The 21,551-nt window shown below is 51.6% G+C and overlaps 1 pseudogene; it reads left to right on the forward strand.

The window, feature by feature from the left end:
- Positions 1 to 20,367, forward strand: part of LOC102267198 (guanylate cyclase D-like) — a 54,847-nt pseudogene extending 34,480 nt beyond the window's left edge.
- The last annotated feature ends 1,184 nt before the right edge of the window (positions 20,368 to 21,551 follow it).

The following is a 21,551-nucleotide window of genomic DNA, read 5'->3' on the forward strand; positions in this document are numbered from 1 at the left end:
GGAACACAGACCCAGGTTTGTCTCTGCAGCACTGATGCTAGGAACCCCGACCCCACGCCAGGCCTCCTGGCACCAGAGCAGAGGGGCCGTTTGCGGTCATGGAGGCAGCACTGGTTCCTGCATCAGGGAGTGGAAGGTGTGAGGGGGACTGCCGCTCTCATCCCCGGCCTGCCTTGCGGACTGCACCGGGAAGGGTGAGGCAAGCCTGGACGGGTTTGCTGGGCGGACGTGCTGTGTGTGGGCCTGACTGAGCTGGCTAACGGCTCTCACAGGGCCGACTCATCGAGCCTGTGGTGACAGCTTTTGTGCTTCCCGTTTCCTGCCCTCCACTCCCCAGCCACAGTGGAATTTTGCCAAGGGGAGGTTCAGTGAGCCAGAGGGGCATCCAGACGGGTGATGAGGGAGCAGGAGATAGGAAGACAGGAGAAACATACAGGCATCCTATGGGAAATGTGGACCTCAGAGTGAATGAGCTCTCAGTGGCCCCTGTGAGGGTGGGTGGCAGAGCTAGGCCAAAAAATCAGTTCTTAAAACACCAGCCTAGAATCTTTCCAGGGGTTAGAGATTGCCGTGGCTAATGAGGTGGGGAAGAAGGATCTTAGCCTGAGTGAGGGGCGACTGTGGGGAAAGCCTGCCTCAGGTTCAGTGGCAGAGAAGGCAGAGACTGGCACATGATGGACTCCACATGCAGAAGATGAGAACCATATCACACTGTGGGGAGGCTAAGGGTCAGAGAGCCTGCATTCAGATCTATGCTTCCACTTCAGATCAGATCAGATCAGTCGCTCAGTCGTGTCCGACTCTTTGTGACCCCATGAATCGCAGCACGCCAGGCCTCCCTGTCCAACACCAACTCCCAGAGTTCACTCAGACTCACATCCATCGAGTCAGTGATGCCATCCAGCCATCTCATCCTCTGTCGTCCCCTTCTCCTCTTGCCCCCAATCCCTCCCAGCATCAGAGTCTTTTCCAGTGAGTCAACTCCACATGAGGTGGCCAAAGTACTGGAGTTTCAGCTTTAGCATCATTCCTTCCAAAGAAATCCCAGGGCTGATCTCCTTCAGAATAGACTGGTTGGATCTCCTTGCAGTCCAGGGGACTCTCAAGAGTCTTCTCTAACACCACAGTTCAAAAGCATCAATTCTTCGGCACTCAGCCTTCTTCACAGTCCAACTCTCACACCCATACATGACCACAGGAAAAACCAGAGCCACTTACCTGCTACTTGACCTTGGCCAAATCACTTCCACCGTTGAGCCTCAGATCTCCTTAGGTAATGTCTAAAAGGACTAACTCTGATCCAACTGGACACACTGGTGTGACCATCAAGTGAAATAACTAAGCAAAAAAAAAAGTATTTTTTCTGAGGAGAGAATGAGGAGAAAGAGCACTGACCTTGAAGTTGAAAGACTTAAACTGTGTTCATATAAGATTGTTCTGGGAGTATCAGCCAATGTAATTAAGCAAGAAAATGAAAGTTGTAAAGGAAGAAGAAAATGGGCTTCCCTCGTGGTTTAGTGGTAAAGAATCTGCCTGCCAATGCAGGAGACTTGGGTTTGATCCCTGGGTCAGGAAGATCCCTTGAGAAGGAAATGGCAACCCACTCTAGTATTCTTGCCTGGGAAGTCCCATGGACGGAGGAGCCTGGCAGGTTACAGTCCATGGGGTTGCAAGAACCTGATGTGACTGAGAAGCTAAACAGCAACAACAAAGAAAAAAATAATTGTGTTTGCATATTCTATGATTTTGTTCCTGGGCAATTCAAGGGAAGCAATGGCAAACACACTCCAAATGATGAAATAATTCAGTGGGGTGGCTGGTGATAGAATTAATATATAACAGACCCCTGTTTGAAATGCAGTTCCACCATTGCTTCGTTCTCAGCAAGTTGCACTTCTCAGATCCCTTGTTTCTTCATTATAAATGGGAGCCCTCCTTGCAGAGTCGATCTTACAGTCCTCTTCTTGTCCATGTTGCTGTCTCAGGGTCAGCAGCTGTCACATCCATGGCAGCTGCCCTGAAGCTTGTGCCTCTGCTTCTAATGGGCAATACAAAATATGTGCTTTTCAGGGGCTGCTGACACTCCCCACCTTACAGACATTTGCCTGAGAAAAGCAGTATTAATGAAGGTTGGATATAAACACCTACACACACACACACACACACATACAGGTCAAGATGCTGGATTTAGACAGGAATAAACTCCTCCACTTTGATCATCATTAATTTGATTTTCCTGCTGATTGCACTTTGGTAAGGTACAAACCACACTGGGAAAAGTTCCAGTAAGTCTCTTTAGAAAACAAGGCTAAGGTTATTGTTGAAGGTACAGTTTATAACATCATCTTACAAAGACCTAGGAGAGGTACTTATCTCTGCTCAGCACCAGCAGTTTGTATTCCTTCTGGGAAACTAGTTTAATGCTCCATTGTCTCATGGACTCCATATATTATGTAATCGCTGTTTCCCTCTTTTCTTTGTTGCTAGAGAGCTCATATCCAAAATTGTGACCAAATTGTAGCCTGCATTTTACATATAGACCTCACTCCTGGATTGACTTCTTTAGCTTTTGCTTTCCTTTGGTCTCAGTGCCCTTACATATTTATAATTTTGTTTTGTAAAAAAAATTTTTGAACAAAGAGAGAAATAAAGAGGTAGAAATAGATTATATATATGAGCAGTCTACATATAATGCTTCTGTGTATCTACCCATCTATCCATTCACCCAACCAACTTATCTTTGAGAACAAAGAATGTCTATTCCACAGTGTTTTTGTAAGAACCAAAGTGTTTGTTAATGGTGATACAATGCTGGGAATGGGTTCCTTTGCAAAGTCCTCTCCATGCCTGTCTGCCTCACAGAGAACTAGCCCATTTTTCCTCCCTGCTGTCTCTGCTTCCCCTTGTCAGAGCTGCCACCCCTTGCCTACTACCTACCTACTCCCCACCATCCAACTCTTCTGGGCAGGGACTATATCTGGTTCATTCCCGTGGCCTAGATTCTCAACGTGAGGGCCAAGTGCTCTGCTGATCTTCATGGATAAATTGGGATTTTCATTCCATTTTCAGTTCGAAAGCATCAACCAAGGCAAGAAGACCAGTGTTGCTGACCCTATGCTGCGGATGCTGGAGAAGTATTCCCAAAGCTTGGAGGACCTGACCCAGGAGCGGACTGAGGAGCTGGAGCTGGAGAGACAGGACAGAAAGGTTGCTCTCTCAGATGCTGCCCCCGTGAGTGGACCTGATTGTGCCTCTGGCCTCAGTGCCTCTGAGCATGGTACCTGGGGAGCTGGGACAAAGCAGGTACTCGGTAAAGCTGGGTTCCATGAATTGATTCATTTGTTGTTTATTTACCCATCATATTTTCATAGAGCCCTTGCATGCATTAGGCACTGTGCTGTGCACATGAGTACTGAATTTCTGCTGCCTCTTTCCTTTGGGAACAAGGACAAGGTACAGTGTTCCCATCTGACTTCAGAGGAAGCAACGTCCAGAGAGGGGAACCAGCATACAGCACACCTATCCCAGACCCCCGGACACTCATCCCAGGACTTTCCCACAGATACCCCTCCCTCACTTCCAACTGTGGAGAGAGGGTCCTTCCACTTGTGACTTTGGCCCTTCCTATCCCTTCGGGTCTGTGACTGAAGCTCTGAAAATGGGGGCAGCCATGGAGCCAGAGTACTTTGATCAGGTTACCATACACTTCAGTGACTTGTGGGCTTTACCACCATCGCAGCCCTGAGTGAGCCCGTTGAGGTGGTGGGCTTGCTCAGTGACCTCTACACATTGTTTGATGAGGTTCTGGGCAACCATGACGTGTATAGGGTAAGAGGACTAGGAGGCAGGCATTCCATCCCTCTCTCTTCTACATCGTGTTTGCATCACACCTATATTTCCAGTCATTTGCTTAGGAGGCAGGCATTCCATCCCTCTCTCTTCTACATCGTGTTTGCATCACACCTGTATTTCCAGTCATTTGCTTAGGAGGCAGGCATTCCATCCCTCTCTCTTCTACATCGTGTTTGCATCACACCTATATTTCCAGTCATTTGCTTAGGAGGCAGGCATTCCATCCCTCTCTCTTTTACATTGTGTTTGCATCACACCTATATTTCCAGTCATTTGCTTTTGCATCGTCTATCAGTAAGCTATTGCTGTGTAACAAACAACCCCCAAACCCAATAGTGTAAAACAATACACATCTATTCTTGTTCACAAGCCTATAGGTCCAGCTAGAAAACTCTCTGGATTCGGCTGGGCTCACTCATACATTTGTGGTCAGTGTGGGTGAGAGGAAGCTCTGCTGATTTTGGCTGGACTCTGGGTGCCTTGGCTGAGACAACTCAGTTCTGGTCCACATGGTACCTCACCCTCCAGCAGGCGAGTTGGTATTATTTAAAAGGTGTGGCAGAGTTCTGAGAGAGAAAGCAGAAGTTCAGAAGTCTTTTGAAGTCTAAGCTGAAATTGGGTACATTATTTCTGACATATTCTATAGGTCAAAGTAAGTCAAAAGACCAGCCCAGATTCAAGAGGTAGGAAAATAAAGTCTACTTGTTCCAGGTGAGGGTCGACAGATAAATCAGCTTCTGTGCCTGCCCATAGGGAGCTCTCAGTGCTGTCTGTAAAAGAGGAAGACAACTATGAAATTGATGATCTGGGGAGGCAGAGGAGGCTGAGAGGGCCTCTAATCCAGCTGGGAGTAGATGTTTAGAGTAAAGAGCAAGGAAGTCTTCCTGGAAGAGGTGCTGTCTTCCTAGCATTGTCCATCCTGGGTGTGGTTGCTCTGAGCAAGCAATGGGGTAATAATGTACTAAATTTTGAGGCTTGAGAGGGTGGCCCTAGTACGTGTGAGAAATGCTAAATGTGCTTTGATGGCTGGACATGAAGTGGGCCATCAGTGGAAGTGGGTGGGAAACCCTGGAGGGGGCAGCAGGGGCCTTGGCAGAGCCATCAACCCCTCCATGATCTAGTCCCTGTGTACCTCTCAATCCTGGGTTTGAGTCCCACCCTGGACACCAGCTTCTGTGTCACTTTGGTTTCCCCTCTCTGGGCCTCTGTTTCCTTTTCTATTAATATAAAACAGGAATAATGATTCCTGTCCCAGGGGATTCATAGACCATGGGCAGATTTTCTCCCCCTGGTAGAAATTCTGTGTAAAGCTGTGAGCCTGTGAAAGTGAATAGCCTTCTCCCCTCTCTGCCTGCCATGGGGGCCTTCCCAACTCAACCCTGCCCCTATTCTGATCCCATTGTTGGGGGTCCCAGATCAGCCTCAGACTTGGTGGAGGAGGTGGGGAGGAGCTCCCAGGAGACAGCCATACCCTGGCTCCCCTGCTCTTCACCTTCACTTGTGACCTGCCAGCCCCCTTCCTGCCACAGCCCTCCAGGAAGACTGGGGCTGGAGAGGGCCAGGCCCTGGGCTGGGCTGAAGCCAGGAAGGGAAGGGTGCATGGGCAGGAAGTTTCAGAGGTGAGAACTAACTCTTTGAGGTGCCAGGTAACCTGCTGATAGCATTACACACAGTATCCAGGCAGCAGTAGTCACCAGTATTTATTGAGTGCTTACTGTATACCGCACACTGGTATGCAGTCTGCTGCTGCTGCTGCTAAGTCACTCAGTTGTGTCCTACTCTTAGCGACCCCATGGACTGCAGCCTACCAGGCTCCTCCGTCATGGGATTTTCCAGGCAAGAGTACTGGAGTGGGTGCCATTGCCTTCTCCAGGTATGCAGTCTAGATGCCTTATATGTATCGTACCATTTGATCATCATAACAACATAACAAGCTGTGAGGTAGGTACTAGCACCCCGTCGGATGAAGAAACAAGGGGTTGAGCAGCTGGTCTCAGCAGGACATGAAGCTGAGACTTGAACTTGGACATTCTGAAAACTAGCTTCCTCAGGGGTCATGGTCCTCCCAGGACCCAGACCTCCTCAGGATAAAGCCACAGGTTCACAGCCGGCCCTCCAGGAGTGGGCTCCACCTCCCTCCCCAGTGACTCTCATTCTGCCTCTGCGCCCTCTGCGTTCCTCACACAGGCTTTGCTCTCTTGCTCCCTCTAGCCACGAGGTCTTCACACATGCTGTTCCCTCCTCCTGGAACCCTGCCTACCCTCCTCTTCTGCTCCCTCCTGGTGTCAGGTTAGCTGCCCTGCCCTCGCACACGTGGTTAGGAGCTCTTGTGTGATGCTCGCATAACAACCCCCGGACGGGTCGGTTCCAACCTAAACCACTCTGTCCCCAGTGCTTGGCAATGTCCAATGTCCAACGTGTGGTGGGTCCTCAGAAAATACGTGTTGACTAAATGAGGAGCTCACTAAGGCCCAGAGAGGGAAACGACTTGCCCGAGATCACACAGCTGATAGGTGACAGAGCCAGGACAGGAGCCTGCCAAGGCCACCACCACTGCCCAGATCTGTTCACTGCCCCACACTGACCAGCGGAGATCTGAGCTGCTGACATTCCTAGCACACAGCTTCCCTCCGGTTTCCCACGTTCCTGCCCCAGCCCACGGCCTGAGGCATTCTCTGTCATGCTGGCTGTGTTCCCCTCTTGCCTCCAGAGCCTAGGAAAAGATTCCTCATCTCCTCGTGCTGGGCCCTGCAGCTCTGATGTGCCCTGAGTCACCCCTGGCCTTGTCTCTTCCTCTCCTGCTAGTCTTTTCTCACACATGTGTCCCTCTCAGCTCTGAATCACGCTTTCTGATCTGCTCTGAACTCTGGCCAGGAGGTCTGCATCTTTCTGGCAGAACGGAATGAAATAAAACAAGGCCTGCACACCCGTCCAGATGTGGGGAAACCGGAGGCGGGTCCTTCCCAAGTGCAGGCGCCTCTCTCGTCGCTCACTCAGCTGCCTTGGGTTCCCCTCCATTCCAGCAGGATCTGGTTACTGCTCTTTAATCCAGTCTGGGCTGGGAGGCAGCCAGGCGATCATTTCCTGGTTCCCAAGGGGTCTGCGATTCCCTCCCAGCAGATACTGAGAGAGCACTTTCATGGACAGAGCTCCACAGCAGGGCCCTCTGGGCTGCCGGGTAGGGGGTGACGGCTGGGGGTGGGGGTGGGGTTGCATGCGGAGGTATGGAGGAGGAGTGGGGAGGAAAGGGCTTTTACTCCAGTTCTCAACCCAGAGGGTGAGCTTGGCCCCACCCACATGGCTGAGCCACTCTGAGCACATCACTTCACCTCTCTGAGCCTCAAGCTTCCATTTGTAAAAGAGAGGTGAAAGTGACTCTGGCTTAGGGTGATCCAGCAGATTGAGCAGAATGTGAGAGAAGGTGCTGACGTTCACACCAACACGATGATGAGCACAGCATGTACTGGCATTGAGGCCTCCTCCTGAAAGTACAGAATAGGGGGACGTGGCGCTAGTGGTAAAGAATCTGCCTGCCAAACGCAGGGCATGCAAGACATGTGGGTTCTATCCCTGGATTGGGAAGATCTTGTGGAGGAGGGCATGGCAACCCATGCCCTCAGTATTCTTGCCTGGAAAATCCCATGGGCAGAGGAGATTGGTGGACTGTAATCCATGGAGTCACAAACAGTCAGACATGACTGAGCAACTGAACTCACGCAGATGCACCAGTTAAGCATCAACAGAGGACTGACCTGGCCTAGGGATTGTCACAGGATATCTCATTTAATCCTCGCAGTGCCCCTCAGAGGGATGGATTATTATTCTGACTGTACAGATAAGGATACAGGCTCAGAGAGGTAGATGACTCACCCAAGGTCACACAGCAATTCATGTCTGTGTCTGTTAGTATGGAAGCCTCTCCTCTGGCTGTGTTCTCTCCACTGCTAAAGGACTACACCTGTGTACAAGGAGCTGCAGCTCTCAGTTGCAGCTGAGTGCCCCCTGCGACAGAAATCTCTGGTGATCATCTTTGGGAGTCTGAGCTCCTAGAGAGCAGAGCCTGTGCCTGGTCACCTTTCTGCTGCTAGGGTTGTAGGATGGTTATTAATTACATCAAACTCTCCCTTCTCGCTCAGGTGGCAGGCAGATGGAGGGCTAGAATTTAGCTTAGCGGCTTGGAGAATGTAGTCTGGATGTGCGGCCACCTTGGGGCTTTCTCCTGTTCCTCCGCGCCAGTTTGGACCTTGGGTCACCCATCTGAGGCAGCGCTGGGTGCCTAGAGCGAGTGTACTGTTCCTGCACTGCCCCTGCACACCTGGTGAGCTGGGAGTGGGGCTAGCGAGCAGTAGGACTCTTGGGCTGCCTCTGGAGGCAGGACTTGGCCCAGACACATGTGCTAACCATGTGCAGGGCAGGAAAGAGGGAACCCCACATAGCAGGCAGATTCTCCCCACAAGAGAGAGAGAAAGGGCCCAAGCTGCATGCATCAAGAGGCAGCATAGAACATGGGCTCTGGATTTGTTCTGAACAAGCTCACATCTGTGCTGTGTGATGGTGGCGAGTGACTTAACCTCTTTGGCCCAGTTTTCTGTTTGCAAAATGGCAATAGCTGCCTCACAGAATTTTTGTGAAGATCAAAAGCATTAATATTTGTGAAAGGTTTGGAATTGTGTCTGGCATGTAATGACTGCTGTATAAGTATTTAAAGGAGCACTTACTTAGTGCTTCTTCCCATCTTGCCAGTCAGATAATGCGCTCATCCTCCTGTGAGGAAGAAGTGTGTGGGCAGAGGGAAAGCCAGGGCTTGCTCGTATTCTTCCCTCTGGGCTGTGAGGTGGGAGGGCTCTCCTCTGTGGAAATGTACACAGTAGGGGGGCAGCTGTGTACTGTCCCTGGCGCATTCATGCCAGCCCACAAGTAAGTGCTGGGTGGGCGACAGTGAATGATGGAAGGGAGATGGAGGGCACAGCCCCGAAGAAGGAAACGTGTTTCCCAGCTGATGATGAGGGAGACTTTATGGTCTCAATACAACGTGAACTGGGCTGATGGAGGGCCCAGATCTCAACAGATAGAGAACATTTCAGGGGCGATCAGGGCCTGGAGGTGAGCAAGCGCTGAGTGTCTCTGTGGAGAGCAAAAAGGTTCCCATTTGGCTGAAGCATGGAAAACCAGTAGCAATTGTTAGGAGTAAGTCAGGGAATTCTAGAAATCATGGGAATCCCTGATCGCTAGCTCCATGGGGAGTGAATTTTAAGCCATTGGCTGTAGGGAGCAAATTTAAGTATCTGAGCTCAGTAAGGCGTGATTAGGGCAGATCACTTCTGGGTACTGGGGCAGAGATATCCCAAGTGAGGGAGAGGGAAAGTTGGGGGACAGAGCTAGGAGGGCACAGTCCACAGCTAATGATGGGGAAGGAGATGCACTGAGTTACAGCACCCCCTGTGGACATGAGAAGCATCATCATTATTATCACTGTCTCAGTTCAGTTAAGTTCAGTCGCTCAGTCGTGTCCGACACTTTGTGACCCCATGGACTGCAGCACACCAGGCCTCCCTGTCCATCACCAACTCCCGGAGTCTACCCAAACCCATGTCAATCAAGTTGGTGATGCCATCCAACCATCTCATCCTCTGTCGTCCCATTCTTCTCCCGCCCTCAATCTTTCCCAGCATCGGGGTCTTTCCCAATGAGTCAACTCTTCACATGAGGTGGCCAAAGTATTGGAGTTTCAGCCTCAGCATCAGTCCTTCCAATGAACACCCAGGACTGATCTCCTTTAGGATGAACTGGTTGGATGTCCTTGCAGTCCAAGGGATCCTCAAAAGTCTTCTCCAACATCACAGTTCAAAAGCATCAATTCTTTGGTGCTCAGCTTTCTTCATAGTCCAAATCTCACATCCATACATGACTATTGGAAAAACCATGGCTTTGATTAGATGGGCCTTTGTTGGCAAAGTAATGTCTCTGCTTTTTAATATGCTGTCTAGGTTGGTCATAACTTTCCTTCCAAGGAGTAAGCGTCTTTTAGTTTCACAGCTGCAGCCGCCATCTGCAGTGATTTTGGAGCCCCCAAAAGTAAAGCCTCTTACTGTTTCCACTGTTTCCCCATCTATTTGCCATGAAGTGATGGGACTGGATGCCATGATCTTTGTTTTCTGAATGTTGAGTTTAAGCCAACTTTTTCACCCTCCTCTTTCACTTTTATCAAGTGGCTCCTTAGTTCCTCTTCACTTTCTGCCATAAGGGTGGTGTCATCTGCATATCTGAGGTTATTGATATTTTTCCCGGCAATCTTGATTCCAGCTTGTGCTTCATCCAGCCTAGCGTTTCTCATGATGTACTCTGCATATAAATTAAATAAGCCTGGTGACAATATACAGCCTTGATGTACTCCTTTCCCGATTTGGAACCAGTCTGTTATTCTATGTTCCAGGTTCTAAGGGAGAGTGCACACACTTGGCCTAAGAGAAGGTTCTGCTCTTCAGGTCCAGTGATGCTGAGGAGGGGCAGTGCAGGAGCCGGGCTCTTTAACCTGCAAATGGGAAGACTCGAGAAGTAGAGTTGCTACCTTCAAGCTTGGCTGGCCTGGCCTGTGACGGGGGAGAAGGCCATGGCACACATCTGTGTCCCCAGGAACTGAAAAGATGTCTTCAGAATAGAGAATGAGCTTGAGAATAGGAAATGTTTGCGGCTTGAGTTCAGAAGGTAGAGCTGGAGCCAGCAGGTGAAAGGCAGTTGCCATTCAACTCAACTTTTATAAATTAGAGTTGCCTAGAGGGAGAAGCAGCCACCTCAAGAAGGAGATGTGAACAGGCCCAGACAGCCACTGGAAAGGCAGATGGGTGGCCTTTTAAAGTCCCTCCTGGTTCTAAGACTCTGGGATTCTGTTGTCTCCAAAACTGTTAGTGCAGGAAATGATGATGGTGGTGATGATGATGATGGTAAAGACTGAAGTCTCTGCTTATTGAACATCTATGATGAAACTGGCTCTTTATTACTGTATCTTTAATATGCATTTCATGTAAGAGGAACAGAGGCTCACACAAGTGAAGCGGCCAGACTAGGGTAAATGGCAGACCCAGGGTTTATATCCATCTATCAGATTTCAAACTCTGCATTCTTGGAGTACACCTTGGAAGATCAAGGGTTGGGGAAGTAGGCTATGTATCCAATATACATGCGCTTCTCTCCAGATGAAGCCCTGATCTGCCTGCAGCGTTGTGCAGTTGGGACACCCAGCTCTGCTGCCAAGATGCTCATGGCCTGGGCTCAAAGGAGATGAGACAGGCACGGTTACCTTCAATTCAGACAAAGGTGATCTTAAACATGCAGATTTAATCATTGTTAGAGAGGCTAGGAAAGATGCCACTGTGGGCCAGAGATTTGAGGGGTGGGCCAGGGGTTCTTGAGAGGCGGCCTTGTGTGGCACGTGGATCAGTCCAGGGAGGGGAGTGCTTGTACTGGAGCATGAAGGCTGTGACTTCTAGGTGGAGACCATCGGGGATGCTTACATGGTGGCCTCGGGAGTGCCCAGGCTCAACGGGAGCCGGCACGCTGCTGAGATCGCCAACATGGCCCTGGACATCCTCAGCTCTGTGGGTGACTTCCGGATGAGGCATGTGCCCACTGTGCCCATTCACATCAGGGCTGGCCTGCACTCAGGTAAGGACTTGGGGCTGTGGGAGCCTCCCAGCCCTGCCTAAGGTGCTGGCTGGGGCAACCCAATGGATTCTGAAATTCTGAGATTCTAAAACTCCATAATATAATTTTTAAACAATTTTCTTCTATTATTTTAAGCTTCTAAGATATTATAAATCAAACAATCTGTTTTGCTTAGATTCACATTTTTTTTTTTTTTTTTTTTTTTTTGCGGTCTCAGCATCTGTCAAGGGCATCTAAGTCCCTGGTGAGAAGCTGACAGAAGAGGCAAGACAGAGACCTTCTGTGGTCAGGCAGACAACTAAGTTTCTGTGGGTTGGGGACTAGGAGATGCCTCTGGGTCTCTACTATAGTATATCCTTCTCATGCTCCTACCCCATAAAGTCCAAACTCCTCAGCCCCACATAGCCTCCAAGACCCTTGCTAATCTCTGTAGCCTCATCTCCCACTTGGTATTCCATCCATACTCAGCCACTTGCAGTTTCCCACAGGCATGTGGGCTCTCTGCTTCTGTGGCTTTGCACCTGCTGTTCCCTGCCCACTCATTTTCTTATCCTTCAAGACACAGTTTATATACCGCTTCCTCCAGGAAGTCTTCAGGGTTGGGTCAGAGTCCCCTTTCTGGACTGGCACAGCTCTGGTGCTTCCCTCTTCATGACACTGGTTATAGTTTACACATCTCCCCCTGCCAGGCTGAGAGCTCCCTAAGAGCAGAGCCTAGATTTTTCTGTGTCCTCCTACCCCCAGCCCAGAGCCAGGCACAGATGTCACCTCTTCTCTGGGTGTTGTTGGAGATGCCATACAGCTTCATCTTCACCCTGTAGCTGGAGCCCAAAATGTAGGGTGGGGACAGCAGTTTAGGCGGAAGGGTGAGAAGGACGAGACTGTTGCAGGGACTTCTCTTGGGTCTAGGAGCTCACTGGGCACATTTGAGTTTCAGGACCCTGCGTGGCAGGGGTCGTGGGTCTCACCATGCCTCGGTATTGCCTCTTTGGGGACACCGTTAACACCGCATCCTGGATGGAGTCTACAGGGCTGCGTGAGTGTCTCATACTTCTATCCTGTCCAGGGAGGGACTCTCTCAATAACCGCTACAGCCTGGCTGTTTGAACCAGTGCTTAGTAACCAAGCCACCACCTGATGGCAGCGTGCCCTAGTCACCAGTAAAGCCACTGCGGTATAAGGAGATGATGGATGTCGCTTATTTAAAAAAAAAAAAAAAAACAACTTAGCACAGGGCTTTTGTCATGATCTCATGAGAGAATTAGCAGGGAAAACAATGGCTTGAGGGGCAGGAAACCTGGGTCCCCAGCTGGACCCAGCATCCTCAGTGTCCTTGAGCCAAAATGCTCCTCTAGGCCTTGGTTTCCCCATCTTTAAAATGAATGGGCTTCCCAGGTGGCTCAGTGGTAAAGAATCTGCCTGCACTGTAGGAGACGTGGGTTCGATCCCGGGGTCAAGAAGATCCCCTGCAGAAGGAAATGGTAACCCACTCCAGTATTCTTACCTGGGAAATCCTGTGGACAGAGGAGCCAGGAGGGCTACAGCCCATAGGGTCGCACAGAGTCAGAAACGACTGAGTGCGCGCGTGCGCACGTGCGCGCGCGCACACACACACACACACATACACACACAGTGAGTGGACCCCTTTCAATTTTTAAAATGCCATGTTAGCCACTTGCTGGCAGCAGGAGCCACTCTGATGGCTTGATTATAGCAGTGAAAAAGCTCAGCCTCTGCTCTGGCTGCACAGATTGTGTGCTCTCTGATGTCGCTCCATACATATCGTGCTTAACCAGATGTGGTGGCCTTAGTGGGGAGTCCTGCCCTTAAAGGTAAAATAACTGCTTATCTGCATTGATCAGCCTTCAAAGAATTCCCTACAAGTAGAGATTACATTCAGACTTCAGCTTGTGTTTTGACTTCAGCTTCTGTTCTTCTTAACCTCAATCCACGTAATTTGCTTTGCCTTGAAACTGTTGCTTTAGTGCCCAACAATCTACTGGGGGACAAGAAGGCCAGGCAAAGGGCATTGCATGAATCAGAATTGTGTGCCTTGCTGGCTGGAACTGGGGGCTGTTACAGGCGCTCAGTGATTTTACCAAACACTAGGTATGCTCTCTCCAGGTAATAACTTGACTATTACCTTCCTTTCTCCTCAGCGTACAGAATTCATGTCAGCAGGAGCACCATCCAGACACTGCTCAGCCTGGATGAAGGCTACAAAATTGACATCAGAGGGCAGACTGAGATAAAGATGAGAGACTTGCTTTCCTGGGATTGACTGGAAACGTCTTCAGAGGTCCAGCTTCTGTGGGCAGTGGGAGAGATTCTCACCTGACTGATGTCGCTGAAGCAAGGCCAGCCTGGGAGCTGATCCCCTCCGTGTCCTCCTTATTCCCCTAGTTCTGCGGAAACGTTTCTTCCTGGGAGCCACACCCTCATCTGGCTCCTCATGAGGATAAGTGCCAGGGCAGAGAAGTTACTTCTACTGATGGCCTACCCGGGCAGCATACTGATGCCCAACAGATATTAACATATTTATTACCACAGGAATGATGAAAGGAGGCTCCATATCCCTACTGTATAGTTGAGGAAATTAAATTAGAGATGCAAAGAGATTTGTCCAAAGTCACAGAGTTGGTCTTAGATCTGGTGGCTCCAAAGCCTGTGCCTTCTCCATAGCACTGTTGGGCTCCTACTCATCCTTCAGAACCTTAGCGCAGACCTCAGCTCTCACTGAAGCCTGCCCTGACCCAGGAATACTCTTCTTCTTCCTTTCCCCCAACAATAACTATCCTGTCTTCTCTGTGCATCCACCAGTCCCATGGCTGACCCTCTGCTGTTGTAGAGTGATGCTGGGTGTCCCTGCCCCTCTGTGCACCCACCAGTCCCATGGCTGACCCTCTGCTGTTGTAGAGTGATGCTGGGTGTCCCTGCCCTTCAGCCTTGAAAAGGCAGGGATTGTTCTGTCACCTCTGTATTCCTTTTTTTTTTAATATCACATTTAATAATGGTACCATCCTATGAATGACTTTTCTTCCTACCCTACCCTCTTTCGTTTCCCCAATTCCTCAGGTACGGCCGGGCCTACTGAGTGACTGAAGCAGCCAAGGCATTTAAAGGCTGAGGGCTGTGACTGGGCCCCATCAACTGGGTGCCCCACGGGACTGACTTCATCACACAGTGAGATGTCAGAGAAGGAAAGTGCAGCTCAGAGACGAGCAGTAACTTGCCCAGGGTCACATAGCCTGAGAGGGCCAGTGTAAGTGGAACACTTTGCTCTGGAGGCTGAGGTTATGAGAGAGTGAGCTGGAGTAAGGCAGGCATGTCTTGTTCAGGGGAGTGGGTGCTAGAAGTCCTGAGGAGCGGAGGATTCTGATGACGGGAGGGGACGCAGAGTGGGAGTGGGGAGGGCAGCATGCCAACCTCAGGTTCTTTGGCCTGACTTGAGGATCCCAGGGTCTATACCCATCCCTGGGCCAGGTGGGACACGAAACTTCTAGGACAGCCAGCCCTGATCCCTGTACCCCTCGTGGCCCCTCCACTCCTAACCTCCAGGCAGCCGCACCCCCACCCCAGGGAAGACCACCGGAACCTTTGGCTATTTGGGAGACTCACAGATCACAGAATCCTGGGATCTTAGTGTTCCATGTCTGCTGGTTATAGAATTCAAGATTCATGATTTATTTACTTCTCTAATGGATAAACATAAATTCATTGAATCCTCACAACAACTCTGTAAAGTATTTAGGAAATGGAGGCACAGAGAGGTGATGTAAGTTGGTCAAAGTCACACAGCTACCAAGTGACAGAGCTAGGATTTGGACCCAGACAGTCTGCCTCCAGGCTCTAGGCTGCTCTCCTCCCAGTGCTGGGAATCATGCCGCTGCCCTTGGTCTCTGCTTGAGGAGGTTTGCTAAGCTCCTTTCCTCTCTCTTCCAGGGGAAGGGCTGGTGGGGAAGGTGGGCTTCCCCAGACCCCTCCCCACACCTCTGGACATCAAACCAGGGTGAGTAAGAGGAATTTCCCCCCAAAGCTTGGCCTCTTTTGTTTGAAATTTGACACTTGTTATTTTTCTAATTATAAAGGTATTACCTGCCTAGTGTGGAAAACTTGGAAATACAGGATTGTTTCATGACTAAATAATCTCCATCTTTCCTCTCCTGAGAGACAACTGCTGTTAGTACTTCAGAGTGGTTCCTGCCAGCCTGTTTCTGGGAGGTTTTTCATGAATGAGATCATTCTGTCTCCATAACTTCTCATTCTGGTCTGTGTTCTCTGCTCAGAGTCCTGAGCACCCTTCCGTATTATTCAGAGCACTTTACACACACTCATAGCATCGGGATTGCAGCATGTGGGCACCATGATTGGCTCAACCTCCCTCTTGTCACCGAGCATGGAGACTCTTCCCATTCTGAGCCGGTTAGAGGTGAAGTGAAAGTGTTAGTCGCTCAGTGTCCCACTCTGTGCGACCCCATGGACTGTAGCCGGCCAGGCTCCTCTGCCACGGAATTCTCCAGGCAAGAATACTGCAGTGGGTTGCCATGCCCTCTGTTGCCATTTCCTTCTCCGGGGGATCTTCCCCACCCAGGGGTCAAACCTGGATCTCCTGCGTTGCAGGCAGACTCTTTACCATCTGAGCTGCCAAGGAAGCCCGAGGTGATACGTTGATAAATATCACTGGGCATTTGTCACCATTCAAACTATTTCTGCAGATGAGGAATTTACAGATCAAAGGTCCTCGTATTTTAGGAGGTCAAAAGAAGCAAATTCTTGGAGAGCTGGTGCCTGCCTTGCAGTTGGGCTCTTCCCTTTGTCCTCTGTCCTCTGCGATCCCGCATCCTTCTCTGAGGGCAACGAGGGTGAGGTAGGAGGGTGCTGTGCTGTGCTGTGCTCAGTCGCTTCAGTCATGTCCGACTCTTTGCAACCGTGTGGACTGCACCAGGCTCTTCTGTGCATGGGATTCTCCAGGCAAGAATACTGGAGTGGGTTGCCATGCCCTCCTCCAGGGGATCTTTCCCACCTAAGGATTGAACCTGGGTTTCCTGCATTATAGACAGATTCTTTACCATCTGAGCCACCGGGGATGCTGGTAGAGGGGTAGCCAGTATGTTTTACAGCAACACGTTGTTCCTCACTCCCTTCCACTGGAGCCACAGGAAGTCTGCAGAGGCCAGAGGGCACAGGTGCTGCCTCTTGTTGAGAATTAGTTTCCTAGAAATGAGGAGGACCTAGGGACCACAGGGGCCCGTGGGCTCATTCTACCAGTGGGCAGCTAGCCTGGGGATGGACAGAGCCCCATCAGGGGTCCACAGCACAACCACATCAGAGCTTCCTGAGTGGGGCCTTTCCTTCATTAAAACTTCCAACTGGCTCCTCTCAGCATTTCCAAGACAGGCCCCATCCCAGGCTGCCCTCCTGCTATCTCTCAAAGATGAGAAACCCCATGTAGGGCAGACATGGGCTTCCTGGGAAAAGACCAGTGCTCAAGCAGCCTCAGCAGCACATCCCCCATGTGGAAGGACTGGTGTGGACAGGGGCTGAGGGCAGTCAGAGTGGCCATTTCCTACCCCCGCTGCTGGGGTGTCCCAGGCCTTGGGACCCCAGGGAGCCCAGGCAGGGCCGTGCCCGGGGGCAGGCAGTGCCCCATTCATCTCCATCCCTGGGGTCCAGTGAGGAAGGAAGAGGGGGACACACACAGTGGCATCTGGAGAAGCCCTCAATGTGCAGAACACACACAGGTGTACCCTTTAAAAAAAAAAAAATAAGGACACTCCAGACTGCTGGGTGCAAAACCAGCTTGTGTTCACAGAAGCCTCCACAGAGCCCTGGGTCCTTCAACTTGGCAGAAGGCTTGCTGGGTGAGGACCAGGCTCCGGCCAGGCTCTGTGACCTGGAGTAGGCTCTTGACCTCCCAGGGCCTTCCCCTAGGCAAGTGGCTGCAGCCCCCTGGCCCTGCTCAGTCCCTCCAGGTCCTCTACTCCAGCCGCCTCTCCAGCCCCCAAGAGCCACTGTCCTCTGAGCTTACTATCCTCAGCAGCGGCCCGTTTCTGCTTCCACGCGCAGACACTTCTCTCAGAAGGCCCGTCTGCTGACGCTGACCTCACTTCCTCATCGCCCACTCCCGCCGGCCCCCGCAGCCTGACTTCTGCCCCAGTCCGCCCAGAAGGCTCCGTGAGGTCACTGGTGACCTGCACCCATGTCACCAGCATCGTGGGCAGTTTTAGTTCCCAACCTGACTGCGCAGTAGCGTTTCCCCCGCCTCCCTCTTCCTAGAAAGGCTCTCCAAAGGCGGCCTCAGCACCCTGCCTGTGCACCCCGATCTCCATCTCCTCCTCCCCCGGCTCCCCGCCGCTCCTCTCCTCTCCCCAGTCCTTCCACGCTGGGGCTGGACAGAGCTCCTCCCTGAGGCGGCCCTTCCTCTCCTGAGACTGATGACACCCCCTCCCCTCTGGGCCTCGGCCCCCAACCCGCTCTGAGCTCCAGGCCCGTGGAGCTCTCGCTGCCCCCTCAACAGTTTCTTCTGGAGCTATCAGAGGACCTCAGACTCGCCAGGTCCACCGGAGGCCTGGCCTCCCCCAGAGTTCTCTTCTGGTGGGTGGCCTCACCATCCACAGTCAGAAAGCCAGTCCCTGTCCCGGAGACTTCAGCCAGATGGCTTCTCCATCACCTCCTCTCTCCTGGCCGCTGCAGGAGCTTCTCAGCTTTCACCCTTATCCATCTTTGCCCAGTAGCCAGCGTGATCGTTAAATAACAGCACACACGTGATTCACATGGCGGTTCCCTGTTTAACACCCTCTGGGTCTTCCTACCTGAACTCTTTCATGCTCCCTCTGAGGCCCTGCTCTGTCGGGCCTGGGCCTGCCCCGTGGGCTCAGTTTTCTAGCACCTTGTACTGTGAGTTACCACCTCGGGGCCTCCCTCCTGCCCCTTAAGACTCACTGACTGAGCTTCCCGCCTCAGGGCCTTCACTCTCGCTGTGCCCTGTGCCTGGTCCCTTCCTGTACTGCAGGTCTCAGCTTTGTTGCTGCCTCCTTCGAGAAGAGGCTCTCACCACACACTCTAATCAGAGTCCTGTCGCCGTCCCACCCCATCTCCCAGCCTTGTGTCCCTGAAGCACTTGTTACTCCTTGATTTTCCTTGCTGGTGCATTTATGGAACCTCCCCCAGGAGGGTCTGGCTGGCTGGCTGATCCGCCTGCAGGTCTGCAGGTGACAGACTCCCAGGGAGGTGAGCTCTCATCTTCTCTCTCTCCCGACCCCTCTGCCCCATCCTGGGAGTGGGAGCCAGCAGGTCTGGCAGCTATGTGTCACCCCGAGCTCTCTCAGCTGATGACTTTTCCATTCCAGGCCAGAAACTTTAGAAACTGCCAGCAACGTTTTCATCTTCTTGGCTCAGGGAGGAAAGAGAGCGGAGATTAGGCCCAGCAAGCTTGACCTGACCTGGGAGCCTCCCAGGACTCTCGGAAGCACAGAAGAATCTCACATCCACTTAGGCCCACGGACTTAGATACAGTAGGTGGGGGAACAGGAGTCCAAGCACACAAGTGCACCCGCCTGTGTACACACACCCTCCACCCTGCATGAGCATCAGATACGTATGCACGCGGAAACACCACCACGTGCCCCTCTGTTTACTGGGGCGTGAGATCACAGACAGACAGACCCATAGACCCACGGAGAGATGCTTAGACAGACACACAGAATCTCTGCAGGAAGGACCAGCTGGGTGGGAACTTGCCTTGGACTTGTGTTTATGAGGCAGTTACCAAATCTTTGCTTGAACTGTATGCTGTAACTTGATTTCTTTTTTTAATAGTTTGATTTTTAAGTCAAGTTTTCTAACAATGCTTTTATCCTTACTTTCTGTATTTGCCATATCTGCTGAAGTTACTTATCTTTATTTTGAGGGCTGTTTGGGGAAGCTGGTCGAGATCAGGGGATGGGGAATCCCCTACCTCGTGATTTGGTATAACCATGACCTAGGCAGCAGAACCCAAAGAAGGGCCTCCCGTCACCTGTCACAGAGACACTCCACACCGGGACCCGTTTTCCACTCTGCCCCTGACAACTGTGCTCAGAAGTAGCTCTGCCAAGCTGCTGTAAGGCCCTGGCTGCCACTCACCACGTTGCTCCCTTCTCTGTGCACAGGCAATAACACCATTCCACACTCCTCTGGGCATATGTGGGAAGCAGGTGAGAAAATGAAAGTGTGTGCAGGCTAGGGAGCCAGTGTCCCTGCTCTGACTTGTGTTAAAACCCCAGAGCCACAGAGCTCCTCACCCCAGAACGTTAGGCACAGAGCTGGGACTAGCTACCCAACTCCTGGGAGGCCTCTGGACCCACATGTAAAGGAGTGAGCGGCTCTTCACCTCTCTGGGCCCCGTCCCCTACAGATATAAGTGTGGACAGCAGTGGTGTGCCTGTGGCTGGGCTGCTGCGGGAATCAGGAGACTCCAAGGACAGTGAGGGGCTCCTTGTAATCAGCTGTGGGCTCTGAATGCCCACCACTGTTGTTCTGGGTGGTGCATTTATTATTCTTGTCTATCCTTTTCCTCTAGGGATGCCTGGCAGGAGCTCATAAACCAAGAGATCAAGGTGGCCTTTGCCAAAGCCCTCCAGAGCCCAGCGGGGCCCTGGGGTGCGGGGAGGGCCTTGGCCAGGCCCTGAGGAGCAGGATGGAGTGGGGCAGGGGCCAGCACCAGCCCAGAGACTCCTGTGCTTGGACACTCCCAGGCCCTCTCCCTCCTCCACTCCCTGCAACAAGCTCCCTTGCTGAGTTCTCTGGCAGCCAACTGGCTCTCATTAGTATGTGCCCTAGGGCAATAGTCACTGATGCTTTCCTCTGTGAATCCTACGGGTAAACTTGCCTCTTGACACAGAAACAATAAAAAACATAGAAATAGTCCCTTCCTTTCATGTTGTGCTTTGTTCTTGACAAACGGTTCTGACTCTCAGAGCTCATTATAGAGCTCACTATTCCTTCCATCGAGAACGCTGTCCCCGTTGTACAGTCGCGGTGCCCGGGCCCAGAGAGGAGGTCATCCTCTCCTGTTATCACTTCTCGAGCCTCTGTTTTGTCATCTCTAAAATGGGTTTGGAGAGGGCCCACCCGAGGCTTGATCCTAACACAGGGCTCCGTCCACAGCAAATGTTCAGAGCGAGCTTCCTCCTTCCCCGCCTCTCCTCCCTAGCTGGCCTAACCTCTGTGAGCACTGTGTTGAGAGACCAGGTCTTGGGCTCCCAAGATCTCAGGGAAGGGTAAGGAGGGGAGTGATAATTCCTGGGGTGTTAGGAAAATGAGACTTCTGTCTTACAGAAAAAAAAAAAAAAAAAACCACAACTAGCTCATTAAACTGGCTTCCAACATCAAAGGGTTACTTTCCAAATCCCCGAGGCTGATTTCAGAGCAGCCGGACCAGACACACATGGAATTCATTTCCTTGACTGAGGGGAGAGGGTGGGGGCCAGGGGACAGGTTAAGCCCTGAACAAACTCGTCCTTCTTCAAGAGACCCCTTGGGAGGGCGGAGCTGGTACTAAAGCTGAACTGGGAGTAGTGGGGAGAATGTTCTACTGGGGGCTGTGCCGAGTGTGTGTGTGTGTGTGTGTGTGTGTGTGTGTGTGTGTAGATGTGAGAGGGGTGTGGGTGATGTGTGTGGAGCCACGAGCTGCTGTGTGGTGGAAAGTGTTAGACTCTGCTGTGAGAGATGCCCCTGCCATCCTGACCTGCACAACTTTGGGCCTAATCTTTTTACTCCTCAATTTCCTCAAATGCCAAGTGGGATGGGTCACCCTTACCCCCCATGTTGTTGTGAGGATTCATGGAAAGGACTGGAAACACCACAGCTGGGCCCCAGCAAGCCTGTGGTGTCCACGTTGAGAAGGGAGGGCGTCCACGTGCCCATCCTGGGACGTGCCCAGGGCTCTGTGCATAATTGTGTCTCCGCGTGCTGTGCCCCTGTGGCCTGGCCAGAAGCATGGCCCTGGTTCCTCTACTGAACTCTCCACAGCGACCAGAAGGCCTGAGGGATTTCTC

This window comes from Bos mutus, chromosome 15, assembly GCF_027580195.1.
Source record: "Bos mutus isolate GX-2022 chromosome 15, NWIPB_WYAK_1.1, whole genome shotgun sequence".
NCBI classification, from domain to species: Eukaryota; Metazoa; Chordata; class Mammalia; order Artiodactyla; family Bovidae; genus Bos; species Bos mutus.